The sequence below is a fragment of the Ipomoea nil genome, unplaced genomic scaffold, assembly GCF_001879475.1.
Source record: "Ipomoea nil cultivar Tokyo-kokei standard unplaced genomic scaffold, Asagao_1.1 scaffold0875, whole genome shotgun sequence".
In the NCBI taxonomy this organism is placed as follows: domain Eukaryota; kingdom Viridiplantae; phylum Streptophyta; class Magnoliopsida; order Solanales; family Convolvulaceae; genus Ipomoea; species Ipomoea nil.
The window spans coordinates 1,027,154-1,043,229 of record NW_017617303.1 but is presented as its reverse complement, the minus strand read 5'-3'; the positions used below and the strand labels follow the sequence as shown (position 1 = coordinate 1,043,229).

At 35.4% G+C, this 16,076-nt stretch overlaps 1 non-coding gene across 1 annotated transcript; it reads left to right on the top strand.

Annotated features, from left to right (window-relative positions):
* The first annotated feature begins 4,077 nt into the window (after positions 1-4,077).
* Positions 4,078-4,149, top strand: TRNAT-UGU. Its single transcript has one exon. It is a non-coding gene; the product is annotated as a tRNA-Thr (tRNA).
* The last annotated feature ends 11,927 nt before the right edge of the window (positions 4,150-16,076 follow it).

Genomic DNA, 16,076 nt, shown 5'->3' with positions numbered 1-16,076 from the left:
TAAGGGAATACATCCATAAACTTACAAAGAAATCCAGATTCAGGGATATATTTCAAATATCCAGATGAATCAGAGACTGTTATAACATAAAAACAGCTCATTTCATCAACATCATTAACTGAATTTCTAAGGGGCTTCCACCAATTAAAGCCTTTAAGAGACATTATAAGTTTATAACACTCAAATTAAACAGACTCTTATTAGTTAAAACAGTCAGTGCTTCCACCACAAGGGACAAGGGACAAGTGATATACAATCTGGAACTTCTCAACAGATTGACTTAATCACAGTCCACAATTCAAATAATCATAGAAACCATAATCAAGTATCATAACATCACAAACAAGGGACAAGGGACAAGTGATATACAATCTGGAACTTCTCAACAGATTGACTTAATCACAGTCCACAATTCAGAGAATCATAGAAACCATAGTCAGTGCTTCCACCACATTATCACAGAGACACAAAATAGATCACAAATTCGCAATAAACTCAGAGCAATATGCCAACATATCTAAGAAATAACTTTTACAAAACTAGGGTTTGCAGTAACAACTAACAAAGACACAAAGTCAGTGCTTCCACTACAATATCACAGAGACCACATAATACATCACAATAAATTTAAGAATAGGGTCAGCGAGTTACTTCTTTTCTCACAAATACCCCGGAGAACGAGGGCTTCAGCCTTCAGGCCTTCAGTTTACTGGAAGTCGACGTCTCGACTCTCGACGACACCAGTAGTCCACCACAGCACCACGTCCACGACCACCACAGCACCACTACACCAGTCAGGGCATGAGGGCTTCCACTAGTGACCAACCGGACTATAACAGAACCAACCGGACAAGGAGAGTATAGACTACAAAGAAGGTAGTCTTTGTCTAGTACAGAAAGACTAGAGAGAACTGAGGAGTGAGGACTAAAATCGCACGGTGCGACTGCGCAGAGAACCAGAGAGAACTGAGAGTCTCAGAGAATGAGAGAAGATAAGCTCTCGTCTGGAAACCCTAGCAAGAGAAAGGAATCAAGAGACTGACTGCGCAAGTGTGGAGTTAGGAGTAACAACATATATATATATATATATATATACTAAGCCTAAACGACGTCGTATTGCTATCTACATACGCAACCCTAGCTTTTATTGGGTATTCGGACGGGTCGGGTGAATTTTTAACCCACCCTATCCGAACTCCGTAAACCGACGTCGTTTTAGGCGTCGGTTCGGTTTTGCAACTCGGGTATCGGTTCGGTTCGGTTGGTCTATTTCGGTTCGCGGTTCGGCCGGTTTTTTCGGTTTCTTCGGATTATGCTCAGCCCTAGCGCCCGCTGAGCACGTTAATCTGCATATTTTGTTTGTTTTGCTTTTTAGATTTTGTTTTTTTTTTTTTTCCTTCCCTCTCATATTCTTTTCCTAGTCACACCTGCAAAAACTACACCTATTGGAGTTGCTTGAGAGGCAAAACGCATCTTTTAATTACAGAGTTAATACCCAAAATCGTCTTCAACTATAGTGGTTTTTCTCAATTTTGTCCTAAACGACTTTGGTGACTTAATGTAGTCCCAGAGTTTTGTGTTTTTACTCAATTTCGTCCTATACTTTTGTGTTTTTGCTCAAATTAGTCCCTCATTTGTTATTCCGTCCATTTGTTGTTAAATAAATAGACAATTCAGTAATTTTAATATTGGCATCTCTTTATTCATAGACATGTGAAGTGCAAAATCCCTCTTTTTTTTACGAATTACTCCTAGAATCACTTCTAAAGCTGCGAATATAAAATTTGATTCGTAGATCTGAGAGTAACTCTGGGTGTAATTCGTGTAAGAAAGAGAGATTTCTCACTTCGCAGGTTGAAAGTAAAGAGATGTCAATATTGATATTATTGAATTGTCCATTTATTTAACACCAATTTGACGGAATAATAAACAGAGGACTAAATTGAGCGAAACACAAAAGTCTGGGACTATATTAGGTCACCAAAGTCGTTTAGAACGAAATTGAGAAAAAGCACTATAGTCGGGGACAATTTTGGGTATTAACTCTTTAAAATAATTATGATTTCAATAAAATTGCCACTTAAATATGAAATTGTCTAAATTTAATTAGTGATTATTAAAATGTGTTCATTTTAGCAATTGAGAAGACTAAAAATTGTATATTTTTTACAATCATAAATCAAGTTTAATTAATTTTAAATTCAAAACTCAAAAGTAAAATATATAATAATTAAAAAATTGATTAAAGAGATGCAATAGGTCAAATATTCTCCACTAGAGTAATTTATTGGCAGCTCCTCCCCTCACATGGACAGCAATAATCAAAGTTTAAAGAGGGATGGAAGTGATACTGTGACACGTGTATGGATGGGTAATTACTAAAATATAGCCGGAGGTGCCACGTGGAGGGCCAACATTTCCGTTATTATGGATGGCAAAAGAGAACCAACCCACATGTGCATGATCAAATGTCTTTCTTGACTACTGACTAATGAATACTACATACGAAGAACCTTTTTAAATCCACGACACCATTTAGCTTACGCGACACTCTCTCCGCGTGCCGTCACCCCAACTTCCCTCCTCATTTTCACTCCCTTCTTCTACAAACAAAATTATCTTCTCCAGCCTCTCGTAGGTTAGCGTAGTTGATTCGTCACTTGACTTAAAGATCATGATTGGAGATGACAGTATAGGATTCAAATTCAACTAGAAACGTGTATGGAAAAAAAAGAAAAAAAGATTCAAGGATAACAGAAGGTGGACAAGAATATGACCGGTGGACGGATAAAAGGAGGGCTTAAGTAAAAAATAAGGTTAAATCCCAATCATTGATCTAGTCCAAATCGAAAGTCATGAATGAAGAAATTTTTAAAAAAAAAAAAAAACGCAATGGCATTATGTTAATTTTAACCTTTGAGTGTACATTTTTTGTGCCTTCAAGTGCATTATTATGCGTCAGTGTTTGTTATATCATTTATCTTCTTTTTAACAACGTATAACTAAATTTCTAATGAAACTTGTGATATTTACAAACAATTTGTAAGAGTAATTGATTCAATAATACTTAAATTGAACAACTCTCTATTTTGGTACCATAATTGCTTCGATTGCAAATCTTTAAGTCTTCGAGTGCAAAATTTTGTTCTTTCATGTGCACATTTTTTGTTGATTCGAAGTGTAGTTTTTTTAAACAGCATAAAATCTGGATGAAATTAATAGCTGAGATTTATGGCACATTTTTAACTTAGGAACTCCTTCGCATCTGGACACACACACACACAGATATATATATATATATATATATATATATATATATATATATATATATATATATATATATATATATATATAATTATAAATTGGTATTACTTTTCAAAAAAAATGTGTAAGTATGACAATTATTATATCATGCAATTATGTTAATAAATAATTAATATTTTGGATTTTTAGTACATTAATTTCGGCCAGTTAGTACATACAAGTAATTCCTTAATTATAATAATATTATACCTTAGTTAAAATGTGTGTGTGTATGTGTGTAGAATTATAAACTTTCATAATTAACAAGCCCTTATAGCTCAGTAGTAGAGCGTCAGTCTTGTAAACTGAAGGTCTGTAATTCAATCCTGCATGGGCCCATTTTATGGGCAGTTCAGTTGGTCACGGGGTAAAGTGAAGTTTACGAACAATGACCTAGGATTAAATCTCCCAAATGCCGACCTTTTGGAACAATAAATTCGTATAATTTTTCAAATGGAAAGTGTAAGTAAAATATGGAGGCATTTCATGGGCAGCTCAGTTGGTCACGGGGTGAAGTGAAATTTGCGAACAATGACCCAGGATTGAGTCTCCCAAATGCCAACCTTTTGGAACAATAAATTCGTATAATTTTTCAAATGAAAAGTGTAAGTAAAATAATTATATCAAACAATTATGTTAATAAATAACAATTATTTTGGTAAATTAATTTCGACGAGTTAGTACATCCAGTTAATTCTTTCATTATAATAATATTATACCTTAGTTAAAATGTGTGTGTGTGTGTATAGAACTATAAATTTGCATAATTAACAAGCCCTTATAGCTCAGTGGTAGAGCGTCAGTCTTGTAAACTGAAAGTCTGTAGTTTAATCCTGCATGGGGGCATTTTATGGGCAGCTCAGTTGGTCACGGGGGTAAAGTGAAGTTTGCGAACAATGACCCAGGATCAAGTCTCCCAAGTGCCGACCTTAGTAAAATATGGGGGGCATTTCATGGGCAGCTCAGTTGGTCACGGGGGTAAAGTGAAGTTTGCGAACAATGACCCAGGATCAAGTCTCCCAAGTGCCGACCTTAGTAAAATATGGGGGGCATTTCATGGGCAGCTCAGTTGGTCACGTGGATACAATTATGTTAATAAATAACTATTATTTTGGTAAATTAATTTTGGCCAGTTAGTACATCCAATTAATGCCTTAATTATAATAATATCATACCTTAGTTAAAATGTGTGTGTGTGTATAGAATTATAAATTTGCATAATTAACAAGCTTTTATAGCTCGGTGGTAGAGTATCAGTTTTGTAAATTGAAGGTCATAGTTCAATCCTGCATGGAGGCATTTTGTGGATAGCTCAGTTGGTCACGTGGGTAAAGTGAAGTTTGCGAACAATGACCAGCCTTATAGAATAAGATATCCACATTAAATTGTTAAAAAGCAGAGATGACACCACTAGATACATATTAAATTATACCCCCACAAATCCTTTCTACACTTTCATCTATTCAACTCACAAATGTCTATAGAAATTTTGTTATTGAAAAGACTAAATTCAATCGTCCAAGGTAAAAGATCAGATATAATAAACTATGCCTTGCTAGTATGTCAACATTAATGACATTTACTAATTTGTATGTTGGTCTTTAATTTCTGACCAATACAGGATCTTCAACACAAATCATAAACAAACTTTGCATGAGAAGAATGAAAATGTAAAACAAAATGTGTTTGTGAAGTTTGCACTTGTCCAAAATTGTTCACTAGAAGGCACACCAATGTATACTGTCTACGAATCAAGTTTTTTGTAACATTGCTAGGGAGGTTGTTTCATTCTATGTCTAACTGTAAGGAATGTTTGACCATTCCATCAATCTTTATTGTAAACGTTTCAGCCTATGATTAATCAATAAGCTTCTTTATTTTCACAAAAAAACAAAAAAACAAAAAAAAAAAAAAAAAAAAAAAAAAACAATGTGTATAGCAAGGCACAATAATATGCACTAGAAGGGAGAAATTGTGCTCTAGAAGAGACATAAATATACACTCGGAGAAGGAAAATGCGCATTGAAAGAAGGAAAAAAAATGCACCCAAAGACAAAAGAATATGAACTTACTTACACAAAATTACCATAATATCACCTTTAAAAAAAAAAAATTATCTTCACTTTGGACCGGATTAATAGATGAGGTTAAACCCTATTTTTTTACCTAAGCAATCCTTTGCATTTGATCTATATATATATACACACACACACACACACACACATGCGCGCGCACATACACACACAAATTTATTTATTTTGGGAATTTATTTTCACAACTGTAGTGCGTGCGGTGTGTTCACTTTTATGCTTTATCGTGTGTGCTTTGATATGCTTGGCCGAATGCACATTACACCCGTGTGTACACTTGCATTGTTAAAATCAATTAAATTTGATCTTTAATTATTTAAAATACATCTTTCTAGGCCATCAGAGAATTAAAAGTGATACATTTTTAATAGTTAAAATTAAAATTTGATTGAATTTAAAATAAAATATTAGAAAAACCGTAATATAGTCGTGGAATTGGAATTAACTATTTATTTTATATTTCGATATGTAAAATTATTAGAACTTGTGTCATATAGTGAAGAAAAGATAAATTTTGTGTTTTTTTTTTTTTTTTGGGGGGGGGGGGGGGGAGGGGTGTTAATTAACACTTTTTAGATTTTGTATTAGTGTTCTAAATTGTAAGGCATACACATGTGATGGTTTAGAACAAATGAGAGAAGAACAATATGTTTAGAGCATCCACGTCTGTGGATTATTTACAGTTTTTAAGAAAGTGAGAGCCAACATGGAGAAGGGAGAGAGAAGAGAGAGGGGATTGAACGGCTTCTTGCAAGGGTGTGATTTTTTGCAAAAATGTGGGACCCACAACAATTATTCACGCCCAGTGGGTGCGTTATCACAATTGGTCAATGCACTGATATTTACTTCTTTTTAAAAAAAAAAAATCAATTTTGTTTTTTTTTCTCTTTCGTGTTGGAGATAATGAACCAAAATCGATTTAATATCGTAAAATAATATTTATATATACACACACAAGTATATAAAATATTATTTGATATTTATCCGAAATATATATATACACAAATATATATATATATATATATATATATATATATATATATATATATATATATATATATATATATATATATATATATATATATATATATATATATATATATATATATATATATATAACGGATCCAACGGTTATGTATATATATGTATATCTACGAAAAAGATATACCAATATATATCAACCAAAAGGAATTTATAATACACAGATTATAATTCCAACCAAACTATAACATAAAAGGAGGATTTTTGCTTAGAAGCATAATCCAAAACCGAAAGAAGGAAAGATTGGCTCGTGTTTGGGTAAGGGTTTTTAGCGTGAGTCAAGAGACCACTCTTTCCTTAAAACCTTATTTGCCACCTCCCAAAAGTGCTAGGAGCGCTGTGACCTAGGTTTTCCAGGATAAAACGCGCTACGGTTCGACGTTTGAGCACCCAAACGAACGGACCCGGCGAACTGGAGCAAAGCTATGAACACAGTTTTAGGCAAAGAAATGAGTAGAAGCAGAGTTTTGAGGCGAGAAAACCACTTTCTGTGTTGTGTGTTCTTGTCACTATGTGCTTGTGTAAAATCTGCTCCCTCTACCCCTTCTTATATAGGGATCAAAGAATGAATAGCATTCATCATGGCATTTAAATTGGTTTTAAAACCAATTTTGTAACTCTTGAAACAACATGGCCATTATCCAAGATTTAAATTCAGATATTAAAAATTGGAATTAATAGAGAATTTAATTCCGTAACGGTTGAATTTAATCTCACAACGGTCTAAAAGCAGAAGGCAAAAAACCTGTTACTGGTTTCGGCCATAGCCGAAACAACAAGTTTCGGCTGTCCACAGCGCCCGGGCTTGATTCAAGCATATCCGATCTCGTTTCTAGTTGGAAATTGATTTGCACACCCCCACCCCGCGCGCGCGCGCGCGAGAGAGCCTCTATGCTATACAATTCTACAAGCTCTAAAAAAGCTCTTGTATAAAACGGGGGTCAAATCCTCTTTCCAAACCAATGTGGGACAAAAGCTCACTTTTTCCCTTCATTTTTCCAACTCAATGGGTCTACTTTGAGAATCAATATCTCATTCACCCATTATCCGTTTTGAGCGTACAATATATCAATCTCTTCGTCTCACTACGAAGAACCCGAATCCACTTTGACCCGACCCAAATCGGAAGTGGGCCCCACCGATAATTGTACCACAAAATAGCCACTTAAAATGTCATTTTAATGCTATTTTTCCAACATATATATTGTAAATTAGGTGTACCATTTCATCAATGCCCAATGCATGATTCTAATTAATGGACCAAAGTTCATCTTAAATTTTATATTGTATTCTAATTAATGGACCAAAGTTCATCTTAAAAATCAAAGGGATATCTGCATCCCACACCTCTCGACCAGTATATGAGTAAGAAGCTCTGGCTAGAGAGTGAGCAATCACATTGGCTATTATGTTTCTTTTTTTTTTTTTTTTTTTTTTTTTTTTTTAAATACACTAACATATTCATAGTATATGTTTAACAATTATGTCAAATTTGATTGGGATGAGGTTCGAACCTAAGACATTTCTCCAATCATGAGTAAGTTAAGACTAATAAATAGTTAACAGAATATTTCGTTACTAAAGTTTACATTGACAGGATGCATGTGTATTTAGCAAAATAAATGATATAATAGAGAGTAAAGTAGGAAAAATAATTAAAAAAAATACTAAAATTAAAATAATATGAACCATTCATTTTAATAAACAATTACACCAACATTTTTTTAGTTCCGGTTAGGAGCCTAACTTTATTGGTTCTTATTAGGTTTGTAGATGTTGATTAGCTAAATGTTTTAAATCTATTAGCTTTCATTTTATTAAATGATCTGTGAACATGGCAGCTCATTTTCTTACTAGACATGTCATTTTTAGGCCAGGGCGTACTGATTGGAATTGTGTTCCTTTTCCTGTTCTTTTTTTTTTTTTTTTAAATTTAATGTATTGTTGGCTGATACACAAATATAGTGCCTAATATATATGATATTCTCTTTTTCTAAAAAAAAAATAATAAAGAAAGAAACAAATGTTTTTATCATCCCTGAATTGTGTTTAATTAATTGTTTATTTGTTTTAGGGCAAAAACTTGTGTAACACCATTTGTTAATCCTGTTGCTAGATGGTCCCACCAATGTGGGTAGGGTGGTGACCAAAAGCTTAACAATTAAGCTTGGAAGATGAAGTGAAAGGTTTTTTGATTAATGGCTTCATTCATGTCCACTTAATGGGAGATTAAAGTGGGCAAATGAAAAGACAAAAGAGTTGGCTTTGTAAAGCCTATATAAAGGCCATGGATTTGGCTACCTTGTATATGAGAGAGTTCAAGAAGTAGAAAAAGAGATGAGAGAAAATTTGTTGAGATATACAAGTGTGAGAAAATTAGCCGAGAAGAAGTTGGTGGATTTCGTAGGAATTCTTGTGCCTCGGGGTATGTTATTTTCTCTTGTATTTTGTGTTGCCTCTAATCGTTGAATTAGAGAAGCCTCCTCTGTTGTACCCATTATCTATATAGTGGAAGGTTTACTGGCTTGTGCCCGTGGTTTTTTACTCCTTGCCTTGAGGAGGTTTTTCCACGTTAAAATTCTTGGTGTTCTTCTTGGTGCCGTTTATTTATTTTCATTGTGCTAATTATATATTCTTGCGAGTTTTCTTCCCAACAACTGGTATCAGAGCCTTGTTCAAGTGCGAAGCTATGGAAGGAAAGTTCAATAGAATTGCAAGTTTGAATGGCACAAATTATCACATATGGAGAAATAAGATAAAAGATCTACTATATGTGATGAAGTTGCATTTACTCGTGTTTGCTACCCAGAAACCTGAAAATAAATTAGATGAAGAGTGGGCCTTTGAGCATGAACAGGTATGTGGTTTTATTCGGCAATTTGTTGAAGATAATGTGTATAATCATATTTGTAGTGAAACCCACGCAAGGACACTGTGGAGTAAACTTGAAGATTTATATGCTTCAAAGACTGGCAACAACAAACTGTTTTATCTCACAAAATTGGTGCAGTTGAGATATAACGAGGGTAGTTCTGTTGCGGATCACTTGAATGATTTTCAAGGGATTGTTGATCAATTGTCAGGTATGGGAGTTAATTTTGATGATGAGGTCCTTGCTCTTATGGTACTAGCATCATTGCCGGATTCTTGGGAAACTTTAAAAATTTCTTTGATTAATTCTGCTCCTAACGGTGTTGTAACGATGGAACTTGTTAAAAGTGGTGTCCTGAATGAAGAGATGAGACGAAGGTCACAAGGTACTTCCTCTCAACATTCAGAGGTCTTGGCTACAACAAATAGGGGGAGAAGTCAAAGCAAGGGTCCAAGGAGTAAAGATAAAAACAGAGATAACAGTAGAGGTAAATCTAATAAATTTGCTAATGTTGAATGTTATCATTGTCACAAAAAGGGGCATATTAAGAAATTTTGCCGACTACGGAAGAAAGAAAATCAGAAAAATAAAGACTCTGAAAAGAATAATGGTAGTGATGATGATAGTGTAGCTGCTACAGTTGAACATGATTTTCTTATCTTCTATGATGGTGACACAGATGCCATTAATTTGGCAAGTCATGATACAAACTGGGTAATTGATAGTGGTGCATCCATTCATGCTACAGCTCGAAAGGATTTTTTTGTTAGTTATGCAACAGGTGATTTTGGAGTTGCGAAAATGGGCAATGATGGTAATGCAAAGATTGTTGGTGTTGGCGATGTTCAGTTAGAAACCAACAATGGCACCAAGTTGCTTCTGAAAAATGTGAAGCATGTTCCAGATATCAGGTATAATTTAATTTCTGCTGGAAAATTAGATGATGAAGGGTATTGTAATACTTTCCAAAATGGCCAATGGAAACTCACAAGAGGTTCTCTAGTTGTGGCTCGAGGCACAAAGTGTTCTACACTTTTTGTTTTACAGGCCAAGATCTCAAGAAATATTGTCAATACGGTTGAGAACGATGATACGAATGATATATGGCATAAGAGGCTTGCACATATATCTGAGGAGAGGATGTCCATGCTGGTTAGAAAAAAGAGCTTAGCTGGGTTGAACAATGTTCATTTGAAGAGGTGTGCTCATTGTCTAGCAGGGAAGCAGAACCGAGTATCCTTTAAAAGTTCTGCTGAGACTAAGAAGAAACCAGAGGTATTGGAACTGATACACTCTGATGTGTGTGGACCTTTCAAAACTAGGTCACTTGGTGGTGCTCACTATTTTGTTACCTTCATTGATGACTGCTCAAGGAAATTATGGGTTTATTCTTTGAGGCATAAAAGTCAAGTTGTGGACATATTCAAGCAATTTCATGCCCTAGTTGAGAGACAGACTGGGAAGAAGCTAAAATGCATAAAGTCAGATAATGGAGGAGAGTATATTGGGCCACTCAATAGGTATTGCGTAGAGCAGGGTATTCTCCATAAGAAAACACCACCAAAGACTCCTCAGTTAAATGGTGTTGCTGAGAGGATGAACAGGACTTTGATTGAGAGAGTTAGATGTTTGTTGTCACATGCAAAGTTACCAAAGACATTCTGGGCTGAGGCACTAAGTACTGTTGCGCATGTGTTGAATCTCTCACCATGTGCTCCTTTAAGGTTTGACATACCAAATCGGGTATGGACAGGAAATGATGTTTCCTATGATTATCTACGTGTCTTCGGGTGCAAAGCATTTGTGCACATTCCGAAAGATGAAAGATCGAAACTTGATGTTAAGACACGACAGTGTGTCTTTATTGGCTATGGTCTAGATGACTTTGGTTACAGATTTTATGATCCGGTTGAAAAGAAGCTTGTGAGAAGCCGAGATGCTGTGTTCGTGGAGAATCAAACCATAGAGGATATTGACCGGGTTAAAGAATTGGGATCTCATAACGGTGATTCAGTTGATACTGGGATAGTACCTCCAACAGTGGTTCCTGAAGAGGTTGGAGAGGATGACCAAATTGAGCAGCAAGATGTTACTGATGCTTCCATTAATGATGATGAACTCCCAGTTCCAGAAGCTTCAACTCCACCTCAGCTTCGAAGAAGTTCAAGAGTTAGACAGCCTTCCACAAGGTACTCTTCTGATATTTATGAAATTAATTTTGTTGATAATGGTGAACCAGAATGTTATGCAGAAGCTGTGGAGGATGAACACAAGGAAAAGTGGATTGAAGCCATGAAAGATGAGATGAAATCCTTGTATGAGAATAATACCTTTGAGTTAGTAAAGCTACCTAAAGGTAAGAGAGCTTTGACAAACAAGTGGGTGTACAGAGTGAAGCAGGAAGAACACTCCTCACGACCAAGGTACAAAGCTAGACTGGTTGTCAAGGGATTCAACCAGAGAAAAGGTATTGACTTTGATGAGATATTTTCTCCAGTTGTTAAAATGTCTTCCATCCGTGTTGTTCTTGGACTAGCAGCCAGCCTAGATTTAGAAATTGAGCAAATGGATGTAAAGACTGCTTTTCTTCATGGTGATTTGGATGAAGAAATATACATGGAGCAACCAGAAGGTTTTGAAGTCAAGGGAAAAGAGGACTATGTCTGTAAGCTAAAGAAGAGTCTATATGGCTTAAAACAGGCACCAAGGCAGTGGTACAAGAAGTTTGAGTCAGTTATGGCGCAACAAGGTTACATGAAGACTACTTCTGACCATTGTGTGTTCTTTCAGAAATTCTTTGATGATGATTTTATTATGCTTCTGTTGTACGTCGATGATATGTTGATCTTCGGCAAGAGTGCTTCTAGAATTAATCAACTAAAGAAACAGTTGAGCAAGTCTTTTGCTATGAAAGACTTGGGGCCAGCAAAACAGATTCTTGGGATAAGAATTACACACTACTACAAAATGGAGCAAAGAAATTATACTTTAAGCTACCCTTCTTTAAACAAGGGTAGTGTATTATTTAAAAAAAAGGGGCGGTGGCATAATTGTAATTAAATGAATAAGAAACCGCTACCCTTTCTAAAAGAAGGGTAGCGGTTTTAAAAAAAAAAAGAAGACGGAAAGAGTTTCCGCTGCCCTTTCGCGTAGCAAAGGGCAGCAGAAACGATATTTGAAAAAAAAAAAAAAAAAAAAAAAAAAAAAAAAAAAAACAAAAACAAAAACAGATCGAAATTAAATTATAAAAAACCAAACCCTCACCTGGCCGCGTTCTCCATCCTCATCGCTCACATCTCACAATCGTACCCTCACCTCACGGCCGGCATCTCCGTAGGACACGGTGATCACCTCACCGCATCTCCGGCCTCGACTCCCGGCGAGAACACGGCAACGCCTCACCTCACCATCGACTCCCTCAGCCGTCGCTACAGTACGCGCGTTCTCCTCACCGCCACCGTCTCATCATCGATTCACCGCCCCACGCCCTCATCCGCCGTCTCCACCGCCACAGTGTCGCCGCCGCTGCTTCGATCCACCGCTCCAGCCGCTGTTTCGTCCATCAGGTAAGGTTTTTTTTTTGGTTAATTTGTTTTTTGTTGTTATTTTTTATATAATTACATTAGAGAGATTTGGGTGTTTCTATGGCGGTTTCCCCTCTCTATGCTTCAGTGATTCCTTTAGGTTTTGTCCGCATGCAAAAACTGGGTAAATAATTTACTGTTCTTTCTGCCAAATATTTCATTCCAACAACAAACAACATACATATATATAATGCTTCTTTCTGTTTCTTAAAACTGGGTAAATAATTTACTGCATTTTAGCTAGTTAAAAAGGATAGAAATTATTTGAAGAACATCATTTATTCATGTTTGTTCAATTGTATCCTTGACACTTGGTTTTGTTTGTTTGTAGACAAGCTTTAAGTAAACCATTCATTGAAGTGAGAAAACCATCTATTCTTGGATCCAATACTAGCCGTTCAGCATTCAATAAAATGACCTGCTTAATGGGTATAGCCCCTTCAGTTTACAAGGTTATCATATATAAAATGCATTCAAAGGAGAAGTTTTATCATAGAAAAATGCAATTATCATAGGCATCTTCTTAATTAAGATGCTTCAGTCTACAAGATTATCATAGAGCAATGCAGTTGCATAGGCATCTTCTTCTTAATTAACTTTAATAACCAAATGCTATAGCATGCTTTTACTTCCTTAACTTGCTTTCATGTGCTAGCTAACACTAGAGTAGCATTGTATCAATTGACGGATATGGATCGAAGTTGGATGCATGAGAAACGTACTACATTCAAATATATGCAAGGAGTTCAAGAGTTTATTATGTATTTATGATTTCTCTAGAGCTTAGTGTCAACAATTGAATTTTTTGTAATAATATGGTATATGAACACTATATTAATAGCTTCGCTGGTGGCCCGTATACCATGAACCAGAGCATGACCTTGTTGGTTTATAAACTATTCTACCAGTGCAGGTGCGTTATGTCTTTGATGTAGGCTTTTGTAATTTTCTGTATGATCTTGTGAGTAGTCTTGCCTAAATGTTTCTTTAATTTTTCGTATAATGTGGGACTGTGGTTGCAGAGACTAATGCATATGACTGTGTTTTGTAGGCAGCAATGGAAGTCCAACAGTTTCAACAGAGGAATTTGTTTGTTTTCATGGTTGTAGGATTCTGTCTGTTCCAAAAGCTTGCAGTATTTTAGTAAATGGTGCTGTTAAGAAGGGAGAGCATTTGGTGCCGCCATCAGCACTTGATTTGATCTTAAGAGTGCCTTTAATTTTTGTTTATGTTTTGTTTTTAGGGCTCTTGATGCTATAGTATTGTAGTTGTTTCAAAGAAACAGGAAATTGAGAGCAATGGCTCTGAAAAGACAGCTTTCGAGTTCCTCCGCTGCTGCGAAACCAAGTGAAGTTCTGAGCGTTGGATCATCTCGGCCTGGGAAAGCCAATGCTAAGGTTAGAAGCTTTTCCTGATAAGCTTGAAGCTTCTGTGTGATTTTGTCAAGTCTTGTTCCGTTCTTACGCAATGCTTCTTTTAAATGTAGGAGAGATGTGAAAGTGGTTTTGAAGATGATGTGGATGATATTGAAAGTGTAAAGAAAATGACTGTTCAACAACTCAGATTAAATCTTAGGTAAATGCTATTATATGAATACACTATGATTTCGACTGGAAGTTCCTATGTCTGTATATTCATTTATTTACTTATATTAATTTTTTTGTTTCATATTTTAGAAATGTTACCTTTGACATCATTGGGGGGAAATCGAATACGTTTTGGCCTTTTGGGGCTGCCTAACCATTTATAGCAATATGCAATCGTATTTGAGACTATCATCTAACTTTGGAATGTGTAGGAGTGCCGAAAATTCCTGCTAGAGTTCCAAGCATGAGCTTGTCTTGGCCTTCAAGAGTTTCTTGAATGACATGAAAAATGGTATCCTTCAATCATGGAAGATCAGGTATATCCTGAAAAGAAGCTTTCAGATATTTTATTAATAGAATAGTTAAATTATATTTTATTAATTAACATATTTATTAATTTGATTAATTAAATTATTTTGTAGGTATTTGAAGGAAATTCGTACTCTACCAATGGAATAGATAGAATTCGAGACTTATGAGCAAAATATTTTTTGGAAGAGTATGTGTAACTTTTGTTTTAGATTAAATGTTATATTGTGTTGATAACTTATTATTGTGTTATAAGTATTGGATTGATATAAAGTATTGTATTGATAGTATATGGTTGAGTGTTGATAATATTGTGTCTTGATAGTTTGTTGATAATATTATTTTTGATAGTTTGTTGATAATAGTGTTGATGGTTAGTATTATCTTTGATTATGTAGTGTATGAATAGAATTTTTATAAAAATTGGGACATTTAAAAATAAAAAATAATAATGAAATTTTCTTTAAAAAAAAAAAAAAAAAAAACCAATCCGCTACCCTTCTTTTGTAAAAAGGGCAACGGATGCTTAAATAAAATAATAATAAAATAAGAAAATTCGCTACCCTTCTATATTTAGAAGGGTAGCGGATATTTAACTTTTTGCTACCCTTGTGAAAGGGTAGCGGAAAGCTCAAGGCTTTCAGCGTCCCTCAAATCCGCTACCCTTGTACAAGGGTAGCGGATAACCCTTTACAAGGGTAGCGGATGTGCATATCTGTACTAGTGACACGAGACATGAACGCCAAAAAGTTGTGGTTGTCTCATGAGAAGTACATTGAGAAAATACTTTGTAGGTTTAACATGGACAATGCTAAAGCGGTTAGTTCTCCTCTTGCTAATCACTTTAAATTAAGTAGTAAGCAAAGTCCTTCTACAGAGGAAGAAAAGGCAAGTATGCAACAAGTCCCTTATAATTCTGCAATTGGCAGTTTGATGTATGCTATGGTATGTACAAGGCTAGATATTGCTCATGCAGTTGGAGTTGTGAGTAGGTTCCTTTCTAATCCTGGCAAGGAACATTGGATAGCTGTTAAATGGATTTTCAGATATCTTAGAGGTACTTCTAAATTATGCCTATGTTTTGGTTCTAATAAGTCTATGTTGGTTGGATACACAGATGCAGACATGGCAGGTGACATTGACTCTAGAAAGTCGACTTCGGGATATCTAATAACATTTGCAGAGGGAGCAGTATCATGGCAGTCTAAGTTACAAAAGTGTGTTGCACTTTCTACCACAGAGGCTGAGTTTATTGCAGCAACTGAAGCTTGTAAAGAGTTGCTATGGATGA